General features: G+C 31.9%; 1 protein-coding gene across 11 annotated transcripts in view; it reads right to left on the reverse strand.

The window, feature by feature from the left end:
- LOC114296076 (MOB kinase activator-like 1A) overlaps positions 1–937 on the reverse strand; it is a 64,154-nt gene extending 63,217 nt beyond the window's left edge. For 7 of the 11 annotated variants that reach the window (XM_082903679.1, XM_082903682.1, XM_082903677.1 and 4 more), the window contains exon 1: positions 428–896. The gene's annotated coding sequence lies outside the window, so the exon portion shown is untranslated. Of the gene's footprint in view, positions 1–427 lie in introns of all 11 variants that reach the window. The other 4 variants (XM_082903681.1, XM_082903674.1, XM_082903673.1 and 1 more) reach the window with 3 other exon arrangements.
- Positions 938–12,196: the final 11,259 nt, after the last annotated feature.

The following is a 12,196-nucleotide window of genomic DNA, read 5'->3' on the forward strand; positions in this document are numbered from 1 at the left end:
AACTTTTTCAGGTGCAGATGAAGAGTGCATCAGAGACAAAACAGAGCAAGAACAGGGGCAGGACAGTGCGACCGAAGAGTTCGAAAAAAATGATGCCCAATTCTCTGACTCGGCAAAGTTAGAGGAGATAGGAAAATCATTGGGCATGAAAAGGGAGGAAGGGAAAATTAGGGCACTCTCGGGACGTGTATTAAATTTCCAAGGCAAAAACTTAAGAATTCACATTCCTCTGACTAACCCATCTCCAACATTCTCATCCTTGGAATAGTCTAATTTAGAAGCCAAATTGAACACAAAAATGAATATATAACACAGAGAGAATCAAATTCTACAGATATAAGTTGAGAATTCAAACAACTAAATTTGGCACAATTCATATGTATATATGTAAATATATAGCACGTATGATGTATGTAAAATTACTAACCTTGTCAATTGTGGCGAAAATGGACATGTTCTTGAAATCCCTCGACCTAAGCCGTGACCTCCCAATCCCAATCCCCAGCCGCTGAATCAGCGCAGACGACATCTGGGTGGGGTGGATGCCGCCACAGCAGGAAGAAGCGATTTCCTCTCAACCAAACTGGCCCGGCGGCTTAAGGAGGAGGTGGAGGGGCTCTCACAGTACCGCTCATTCTAGAGAGAGAGAAAGAGAGAGAAACCCTAACCAAAACTTTTCAGAGAGCGATAGGAAATCGTAATGAGGAGAGAGGAGAGAGGAGAATAGAAAGATGTAAGAGGAACTTTGTCTCCGTTGCAATTTTGTGAGAGAAATGTACCGTTGGACGGGGGCGGGGGCGGTGGTGAATGTAGCCGTTGTTGGGTTGGGAGGATACAAAACAATAACAATTTAGGGCGTCAGGGTTAGGGGCGTTGCGTTAGGGTTAGGTTCCTCCAGAGTGATCCCTAGAGTGAATGAGATAGATGGATCTGATACGTGAGATGGATCTGATAGAATGAAAGGTTGAGATTAATTCTTGTCGTTTTGATGGGAGAAAATTATAAAAAAATAAGAATAATGAAGAAAAAAGAAAAAAGAAAAAACATGAACGAAATGAGAAATATGTTTCAAACTGTATCATCATCATGGATTTTAATTTATGAGATCTAAATAAATAAAAAAGAAGATTAAATCAATTCAATAATAAGATTGTTTCAGATCTGTATCATCATCATCAAAAGATTGAAGAAAAAATGTGAATGGAATGAGAAAGAGGTTTCAAACTGTATCATTATCATGGATTTTGATTTGTGAAATCTAAATAAATAAAAAATAAGATTAAATTGATTCAATAATAAAATTGATTCAGATATGTATCATCATCATCATCAAAAGACTGAAGAAAACCCGTGAAAAAAATAAGAAAGAGGCTTCAAAAGATTAAATCGATTCATCGATAATAAGATTGATTCAGATTTGTATCATCATCATCAAAAGATTGATCTAGATATGTATTTCTATATGCATATATATATCTATATATATATATTTACAGACCCTGCGAAGAAGATTAAATCGATTCGATAATAAAATTGATTCAGATCTTTATCATCATCATCAAAAGATTGATTTAGATATGTGTTTCTATATGCATATATGTATATTTACAGATCCCATAGTGCGAGCACCAAAGATTGATTCAGATCTGTATCATCATCATCATCAAAATCAAAGTGAGCAACAAAATTAGCAGATCCGATCAACGGACATGGGGATCGGCGGAGGAAATCAGTGACAGAAGGTCTTCCATGGCTGACTTGAACAAGGAATGTTCATCATCATCATCAAGGGCTGATTTGTGAAGCACTACTGTATAGATGAAGAACAATAACCACTCATTATCCACTTGAATCAAAAGATTTCTAAAATGAAGTAGAGTCTCAACTCAAAATCAAAGCTCTGTCCCTTCTCTTGCTCCAGTCCCTCTCTCTCTCTCCAACTCTCCCACGAACTAGTGAAAGCGAACCCAGAAAGTTGATTTCTATATGTTGTTGTTGTTGTTGTTTTTTTTTTTTTTTTTGAAATTACTAACCAAAACGACGCCGTTTTAGTTAGTTTTATTTTGAACCGTTGGATCACTCACTTCAGAGAATCCCACTCTAGAGGATCCTAATAGACAATTAGGCGCTTCCCACATGTTCATACTCACTGGCAACAATACTGACTACAACCCAATAAAATAAGGGAGAATTACTTAATCGTGGACTTTGAGAAAAGTTATTAACAGTCACTGATTTTTTTTTAACAACAGTAAAGAGTACAAAAATTATACAAGAAAATGACATTTTTTGTATTGATTTCGGTTGCATGTGGTTTATTTTTGGAATTGTGATTCTAATAAATAAGAATAATATTATACGTATTAATTAATGTACCAATTGATGATGTGACATAATTTAAGATATTTTTAGTATTTGTAATGTTATTAATGAGTGGGGGGTCAATAATAATATCATAATTAGTGTTGGTATACTAGTTAGTATACTAATTGGTACATATAACACTACCGAATGAAAAAAAATTCAAAATTCTTTTCCAATGTGTAACCAAACATACAAATCAAAATTTAATTCAAAATTCTTTTCAAAACTCACAACCAAACTCTTTTCAAAAATTTATTTAAAGAAAAATTTTAAAACATATTTTTTTATTTTGTTTTTTAAAATCATGATTTGAGTGTAGAGTTGTATTTTCAGTTATGAATTTTGAGTTGAGTTTTGAAAAGAAAAAAATTTGTTTGGTTATGAATTTTGAAAAGAGTTTTGAGTTGTATGTTTTTAATGTGCACTGTATTTCTACAATCGTGCACTGTATTTTTTTAAATATATATATAATTTTTATTTTTTTTATTTCAAATATTTTATTTTATTTAAAAAATATTTTTTTAATATTTTAATATTTTAAATATTTTTAAGGGAAAATCGGTTTAAGGTCCCTATCCAACTTTTAGTAATAGATTAGGTCCACAATGTGTTCTTTTGTAGCCTAAGGTCCCTCAATGTTATTTTAGAGTGTAAAATACCTGTCTTACCCTTGTTTATAATATACGTTGTTTTGAATTTGGCAGCTAAAGATCATATTGATATTTTGTGGGAGATTACGTGAGGATGAACTTGACGATTCAGATTTTTGTGGAGATTTTCTAGGGTTTTTGTAGGTGTTGAAATCCTGTTCGTTGTTTGTAGGTGTTGAAATCCTATACGAGTTGAAATCATATTCGTTGTTTGTAAGTGTTGATCGATCGTGTAGGAGTTGAAATCTGGTTCATTGTGTTTGATTTGATTTCATGTGGAGTTGAATTAGATAAGTTTTCAATTTTTGATTTGATTTGATCGTGTAGGTGTTGAATTAGGTTTTTGTTTTTAGTTTTGATCAATGTGAGAGAGACGAACTCAGTGTTGTTGTTTTTGATTTTTGAAGTTAATTTTTCATTATCTGTTATTGATGAATTTTCGATGGAGTTGATTTTGATTTTTGGAGTTGCTTTTTCGTTCTCTGTCAACATGGTTATGAGTTACTTTTTGGTGCTCTGTTTTTTTCTGCATTTTTGTGCTTTGTTTTTTGTTCACTTTGCATTTTTTGTGTAGTGCAGAGGAAATTGCAGGTTTGTTACTATAATTGAACTCAAATCATAAAGAAAATTATAAGCTTGTAGTGCAGTGAAAATCATAGAGAAAATTGTAAGTAGGCAGAGAAATTTACAGACGTAGCAATAGAGTAGTAAGTGTTTTGTTTTTTTTTTTAATTTTTTTTGAATTTAATGTTTTGTGAACATAACAGATCTTCTCTGTGATTTTTTTATGTGCTTGTGTTTAATATATTTTTGTCTCTTGATGTTAATGTGTTTTTGTTTTTGTTATATTGAAAGTGAATATAAGTTCACAAATTTCTCTGGACTTTTCTTTGTAGTCCAGAGAAAATCATATGATTGTATTACAAATGAAAAGTATTACAAATTTCTTTGGACTTATATGTTGTGTTTTTATGTGTTTTTATATGTTTGCACTTTTCAAAGTTTTCTGATATGTTTTCTTTGCACTTTTCATTTTTTTTTTTTTTTTTTTGCACTATTCATGTTTCTGGACTTTTCTTTGTAGTATAGAGAAAATCGTAGGTTTGTTATTATAATCCAATGAAAATGACAGAGAAAATGTTAAGCTTGTAGTTGAGTGAAAATCACCCTTGAAGTTGGTGTATTGATCTTGACGCTTATTGCTTCTTCAACTTAGACTTGTTTTTTTTGTGGTGCTCTGGTGCTGCTACTGCATTTTGATCTAAGATCATAAGACGCAAACACAGAGACTTTTGGTTTCTTTTTCGGGGTTTCTGGGGTTGTGCTGCTTCTGCGCTTTGCCATTTCTATAGAATGAAAACATAAACATTAAATCCCAGAAAAAATTACAAGGTAGCAATGATTACACAACAGAGAAAATTACAAGGTAGCAACATAAACATGACAGAGAAAATTACACAACAGAGAAATTTTGAGGAAATGGAGCATTGAACAAAATAAATATGCCAGAGAAAATTAGACACAAGACATAAACATAATGTGGCCAGAGAAAATTATAAATGCTGCCGGAGAAAATTAGACACACAAGTAAGAAAAGTAATTTGGCCAGAGAAAATTAGCCACGCCAATAGAGTAGTAAGCCACAGATAATTTGCTTGAGAAAATAATGAAGAAACATAAACATGTCAGATAAAATTACACAATAGAGAAACACAAATGTAGCAAGCCAGAGAAATTTACAAAAACAAAAATACAAGAAGCTTCAATAAGAAGCCCCAAATGCACAGAAAGGAGTTCAATTTTGACAGTTGGAAGGAAAGCAACCCATCATCAGTTGGAAGCAAAGAAATTCTGGACTTCCAAAGAATTTCTCTCGATTCAACCCAGAGAAAATTCAAATTTCTCTGGAACGATAAAACTCTGATTTGATCAATTTGTCATTGGTTTTGCTGCTGCTGATTCAATCACAATTTCTTGCACAAACAAATTAATAGTTCTTCTATGAGTTTGTGATAGATTTTCTCTAAACTTAATGGTATGAATTTATCTGGGTTAAATCCAGAGAAAATTCAAATTTCTCTGGATCACTTTAAGCCTTCCTCTATTGCTGCCTCTTCCTCAAGCTTCTTTTTCCAATATTCTTCAAGTAGGGATCCAAATATTGCTTTTCCAGAAACAACTCCAATTCTACTAAACCCAAAAAATCAAAAGACGTTATATTCAACACTCAGAGAAATTTTGAACCTGAAGATGTTATATTCAACACTGGATATATATATATATATATATGTGCTGACATTGTATATATATATATGTATGTATCATATATATATATATATGTTTGTAACCATAGATAAGATAACTAAGAGTGACTGTTTGATTATGGTTGCAAATGGTCTTAATTGATTAATTATCATATATATACTAGTCAAGACAATAAGCAATAGATTGTATATATATATATATATATATGTATGTATCATATATATATATACATCTATCAACTCCACTCCACTCTGTTTGTTTACCCAGAAAATCAAATTTTCCAAACTTAGTGCTTTTGTTTTGCTGAATTTGTTTTCGTACTCGCCGAAAAATACCCAACACCAGTACCAGCATCACAAAGGAGAATATCCAGTAGACAGGTCAAAAAAATTAACTCATCTGAAGATGAACAGACGTAGGGTATTTTGGTCCAAGAAATTGATAAAATGCGCGGGTATTTTGGTTAGGGACTTGAGGCAATATTACATTTTTTAATGTCTTTTATGCAGAAAATTGTTATTATTAGGGAGCTTAAAAAAAACCCCCTATTTTTAAACTTTTTAAAATATTTAATTTTTTTTTTTTAATTTCAAAAAAAATTGGATCGCCATATATATCTAAACCATAACAAATTATTTGGCCAATACTTAAAAAAATAACAAAAATTATTTTTCAAAAAAAAAATAAATAAATAAAAACAATATTTTTGATTAAAAAGTTTTTTAATTGAATTTTGAATTATGTGTTTGGTTATGAGTTTTAAAAATAGTTTTTGAATTATGTGTTTGCTTCTGATTTGAGTGTGGAGTTATGTTTTGAATTTAAAATATTTACAAAAATGAAATAAAATATTTAAAATAAAAAATAAAATTTTCTTAAACGTTTTTAAATATTTAAAAGAAATAAATCCGAAAATTTTCAAAATACAACTCAAAATTCAAAAACTTAAAACTCAAAATACAACTTAAAACTCTTTTCAAAACTCAAAATTCTTTTCAAAATTTAAAATTCAAAAACTCAAAAATATTTTCAAAACTTATAACTAAACAAATTTTTATTTTTTCAAAACTCAACTCATAACTCCACACTTAAAATCACAATTTCACATTTAAATCATAATTATAAAATTAAACTAAACGGATTTTACCTTTAACTCTTACACTCACTAATACACCTTGCACATACTCACACCTTCTCTCTTTCTCTCTCTCTCTCTCATACAGAGATGAAATTAAAATTTTATTACTGCGAGGGTTAAAAGATAAAAAATATTTTTTTACCGTATAGACAAATACACATATATGTATAGTATGATATATAAATTATATATATACACATAAAAAAAATTTAAATATCATATAAATAATTTCTAATAAAATGAATAAATTTTTTTCTAGAAAAATAACAGAGAATAAAAGATGAGAAAATAATGGGGTATATATCTTTTATACTAAGATACTATTTTATTTATAAAATAATATATATATATATATATATATTTTGCCGATCAAAAAAAAAAATATATTTAGAAGTACTATGGCAAATAAAATTTTCACAGTGACAGAGAGGTCATGACGCCTCATAATCTTCTCCTAATTCTATCCATCACACACTCACCTCATTCTTTTAATAAAAAAAAAACAAAAATAAAATAAAATTAGACTTGCACCCCACACCCTACACAGATTAAACTTGTGTCCCACATATATTAGACTTGCATCCCTACATAAATTAAACTTGCACTCCTCACAAATTAAACTTGCACTCTACACTGACTAAACTTTCACCTCCACACAGATTCAACATACACACCAACACAGACTAGACTTGCACACCATACAGAATAGATGTACACCTTGCACATACTAAACATGCACCCCTACACAGACTAAATATGCGTTCCACACAGATTAGATTTGCACCCTTACACAAATTCAACTTACACCCTTTATAGATTTAATTGCACCCCACACAGACTAAACTTGCACTCCTACACAGATTTGACTTGCACGTCAACACAGACGAGACTTGCACAACTACAAAGATTTGACTTGCACACCACATAGACTAAACTTGCACCCTTACACAGATTCGAGTTGCATGCTAACACAGACTAGACTTGCACCACTACATAGATTTGACTTGTACATCACACATTCTAAACTTGCACCTACACATAATGAACATGTACCCCCACACATAATAGACTTGCACCCTACAAAGTACTTTAAATATATATATATATATATCTGAGTTATTTATAAATGAAAAAGATATTATAAAAGTATTTCTAACATTTTATATTATTTTTTTAAATTTAATTTTTAAATAAAAATATTATTTTATTTGTTAAGAAAAAATGTAGAGACTAGTAAAAATATTAAATCAAATTATACAATTAATATAAAAATAATATTCAATCATACAAATATTATTTTCCTTGAAAACAAAAATAGAATCATATGAAAATGAAAATGAAAATGAAATTTTTTTATCAAGCTATTTTTAATTTTTTTTTTAAAAATAAAAGACAAAATTTAAAAATTCAACCAAATAGTTTATGTTTCAAACTTAAAAATAGTTACAAAAATTAGTTTAAAAAAATTAATCGCACAATATATTTCAATTTTATAAATAGTTATAAAAATAGTAAAAATTAGTCATAGGAAAAAAGAAAAAAAGAAAAAAGAATTCACATAATATTGTAGACACCCCATTTTGACTGGGCCTAAGGCTTGGGCATTTTTGATTATCCGATGATGACAATCAAAATGTGTTTTCCACAAAATTATCATTAAGAAAGCTTGGAATTTGAGCTTTATTCCTAACCCTAAGCTTATATCAGCCAAGTGTTTAAGGGCCGTCCCTCGGAGTGAAGTGAGACCAAACCAGAGCAAAACAAGACCGAACTGGAGCAAAAACGAACAAAATCCACCCTAGTCGGTCGACCGGTAGCACCATCGCGGGCACAAAGAGTGTGACCACGGGCGCAACTTACCTTACCACGATCGCGACCTATTCACATTGGGAGAGATTTTTTTACTGTGTGGGGCACTTCGTGATGTTATTTCTTATCTATTTTTGCACCAAATGCGTGCCTACTCATCCTCCATTGACTAGTGCTTTAGCCAATGAGGATAATGCTCCATTTTAGTGCCTCATTAGCTCCATTATCTTTCCTAAATGATCCACTTTGTATTCCACCATTGCTCCACTAGCATTGCCTATATAATGAGAGCTCTAGTCTTGAGTTTGAGGAGATGAATTAGAAGAGAAGTGTAGAGAGAATACTAAATTTGAGTTAGAATTTGAGAGGAAAAAAAAAGAAGCCTTGAAAGCAAGAGAATTGTCTTTCCAAATTAGTGAAGTTATAAAGCCTCTATACATCTCATATTTCTTTGCAAACACCACTTAAGAACCAAGTCCTAAAGCTTTGATCAAAGTGAGAGTAGTCTTGCTAAGTTAAAGAAGATTAAACAGTGATCATACACTTGTCCAAAACATTATTCTAAGCTCAAATTCGAAGCTCTTGAATTGAAGATTGAGATCAAAATTCACAACATTGAGGGTGATCAAGATGAAGTTTGGAAATCGAGAAGTTCAATCTTTTTTTGGAAGGTGAATTTCAAGTATTTCATTTTCTTATATTTTCTATTTCATAATTATTTTCTTAATTTTTATTTCATAGTGTTTTGTTGTAATATAATTAGAAGTGGTTAGTTTAGTTTATATTTATTTTCTTACTTCATATTTTAAAGTGTTTTGTTGTAATCCAAATGGTTAGTTTAGCTCAATTTATTTTCTTGTTTTTTATTTCATAGTGTTTTGTTGTAATCCAAGCGGTTAGTTTAGTTCATATTTATTTTCTTACTCTTGTTTCATATTGTTTTATTGTAATCTAACTGAAAGCAGTTAGTTTTCAATTCTTTCATTTTCTTGCACTTTCAATCTTATAGTCATTTTCTTGTTTTAAGATGTATATTAGTTGTGTTGTAAGCTAATCGGAAGTGGTTAGTTCAGCTGCCTACATATTTCTTGTTTGTTCTTTTCTCGGTGTTGCAACAAGACAGGTTTTGCTAGACCTAGGCCGGATGGTTAGCTTCTTTTTGGTAAAACGGCATAATCTTCCGATGTTGACCAATTCTCGGTGGTTTCCAAGGTGCATGAAGCTTCTATTTTGTTTTTTTATTTATTTATTTTTTTTATTTGAGTGTTTTGTGAGGTTTTTATTTTGTTCTAATATTTTCCTCCTCCCTCTCTAATTTGGTTTGTAATTATTCTTTCAAGTATTGTAATAATTCTCCGCTTCGCTTCTTTCTATCCTATTCTTTACTTGCTTTCCTTAGCATAAGCATCATATTTTGTTTTTAATCATATTCATGATTTTCATCCATCTTTTATACACCTTGATTCGGCTAAGTATGCATTTTTTATTTTAATCAATTCCTATGTGATTATGTGCGCTACCTCATATTCTTGAGATGATTCACACGTCATATCTTAGAATTCAAATCTTTAGTTGCATTTCATGAGTGAATTGCATTAGAATTGTGTATATAAGATCATGCATAGTTTTCTAACGTTGTTTTGTAGCTGTTTGCGGGACGTCGGTAAATATGTAAGTTTTCATGCTTTAGCATCTCATTTGTATGTGTTTTTTTTACTATGTTTAAGCATATTAACATATGGCTACTTTCTTACTTGATATAATTGTATGAATGCCGGTAGATGAGATTATGTCGCTTAATTTGGAGTGATGTTGATTTTCATGATTGTAAACTCAATTTCTTTTAGTTGTACATCTTCAAAACTCTTTCAAAACATATGAAATCACATTGTTCCAAAATGAATGGCATAGTCTATACTTGTATGCTTCACATAATAACTTTTAGGATTTATTTAATAATCAGAATACGAACATATAAAGTTAATAAAACTCATATCATAGTTTAGTAGAGGTCGATCTTTAATCAGGTGAACGGGGGTGCTTAATTAATAACCTTTCCCTCTCATACCTAAGGTTCTGAGCGAAGCATCTTTGGTTACGAGGAACAGTGGCCTTGGCACAAGTCACTGTTTTCTAATTTTCCTTAAATGACTCTAAGATCTGGTGATGCAGTCCATTTCTGGTAATGGTTTTGCAATAAAATGGATTTTCTATAAAAGTTGCCAAATCTGGACTCTCATCTATGTTTCACATTGCACTCGTGAAACTAGATCGAATAAATCGAGGGCCCGAACTGTTTAACACGCACAGGTATCCCCGGGCATGTGACAGTTTTTGGCGACTCCGTTGGGGATATTAAGAAATCTTGACTCGATCTCCATGATATGAATTTTATTTTCAATTATATATTCATTGCATTGCATGTTTTCGGTTGACGCATGTTTTCGATTCTAGGGTTAAAATTGAAATTAATTAAGAAATTGAGGAACTACAAAGAAATCATTTAAAAGTAAGGGTTAAAGAAAATATTGCAAAGATCAGGGGCCTCCCTACCTTTATCAAATGGACTGCCTTGTCCCTAAGGTTTTTCTCTTATCTGTATTGAATTGCTACCAGCCCCCCTTTAAAAGTAGCATCTTTATGAAGGTTAATTTCCTCTCAATTGATGATGTGCGATGGATCTGCAAAGTACTTCCGCAACATAGATATGTGAAAAACATTGTGTATTTTGGCTAACTGCGGAGGTAAAGCCAGTCTATTTGTAATTTCTCCAATTCGTTGTAATACTTTAAAGGGTCCGATATATCCAGGCGAGAGCTTCTCTTTTTTTTTTCAAAACGTATGATTCTACGTGGAGGTTAAACTTTTAAAAACACTTGATTACCGACTTAAACTAGTAGAGGCCTTCTTTTTCTATTTGCATAACTTTTTTGGCAGTCCTAAGCTATCTTCAATCGTTGACATATATGTTTAACTTTCGTAGTGATTTCTAGAACAAGTTCAGGTCCTACTAGACCTGCTTCACCCACTTCGCCAATCTTCACCTACTTCAGCCCAACAGATTAGCGATCTGCAGGTCGCCCATTTAATGCTTCAAAAGGTGCCATCCTAATACAAGCTTGGAAACTACTGTTATAGGAGAATTCAATTAAAGGTAAGTATCGCTCCAAACTTCCTTAAAAATCCATCACACGAGCTCTTAGTATATCTTCGACGGTTTCGATGGTGGGCTCAGATTGCCCATTTGTCTGAGGATGAAAAGTCGTACAAAAACACAACTCGATGCCTAGGGCTTCTTGTAGACTTCCCTAGAACCGGGAGGTAAAACTTGGGTTGTGGTCTGATATAATGGTCACCGGGTTGCACAAGAACTCCAAGGTGTCAGTTATCTTGCAGGGTAGAAAATTTACGATTTTCGTCAGACGGTCCACTATAACCCAAATAGCATCACGGCCCCTTGGGGTTTTGGGTAATCCAATCACAAAATCCATCATTACATGTTCCCACTTTCATTTGGATACTAGTAGAGGCTGTAACATTCCTCCTGGTTTCTGATGTTCTGCTTTCATTAATTGGCATACCTAATGCTGGAAAGTCGTTAATTGTCCACAACAATATAGCCTTCAGCCTGAAGTGTTCTTATTTATAAGCGTCATAAGCTTCAACACCTACCTCCCACAACATTTTCAAATCATCAATTAGTGGTGCCAAGTAAACATCAATGTCATTACCAGGTTGTTGTGGACCTGATATTAACAATGATAACATCATAAATTTCCTCTTCATACATAACCACGGTGAAAGATTGTAGGTAATCATTATAACTGGCCAATAACTATACCTACTGCTAAGGGAACTGTGTGGATTTATTCCATCTGCAAAAATAGCTAATCGAAGGTTTCTTGGCTCTGCAACGAAATCTGGCCACTTGTGGTCTACTAACTTCTATGATGGAGAATCCGCTGGGTGA

Source organism: Camellia sinensis, chromosome 13 (assembly GCF_055761805.1).
Source record: "Camellia sinensis isolate YWXY chromosome 13, ASM5576180v1, whole genome shotgun sequence".
Classification (NCBI taxonomy): Eukaryota; Viridiplantae; Streptophyta; class Magnoliopsida; order Ericales; family Theaceae; genus Camellia; species Camellia sinensis.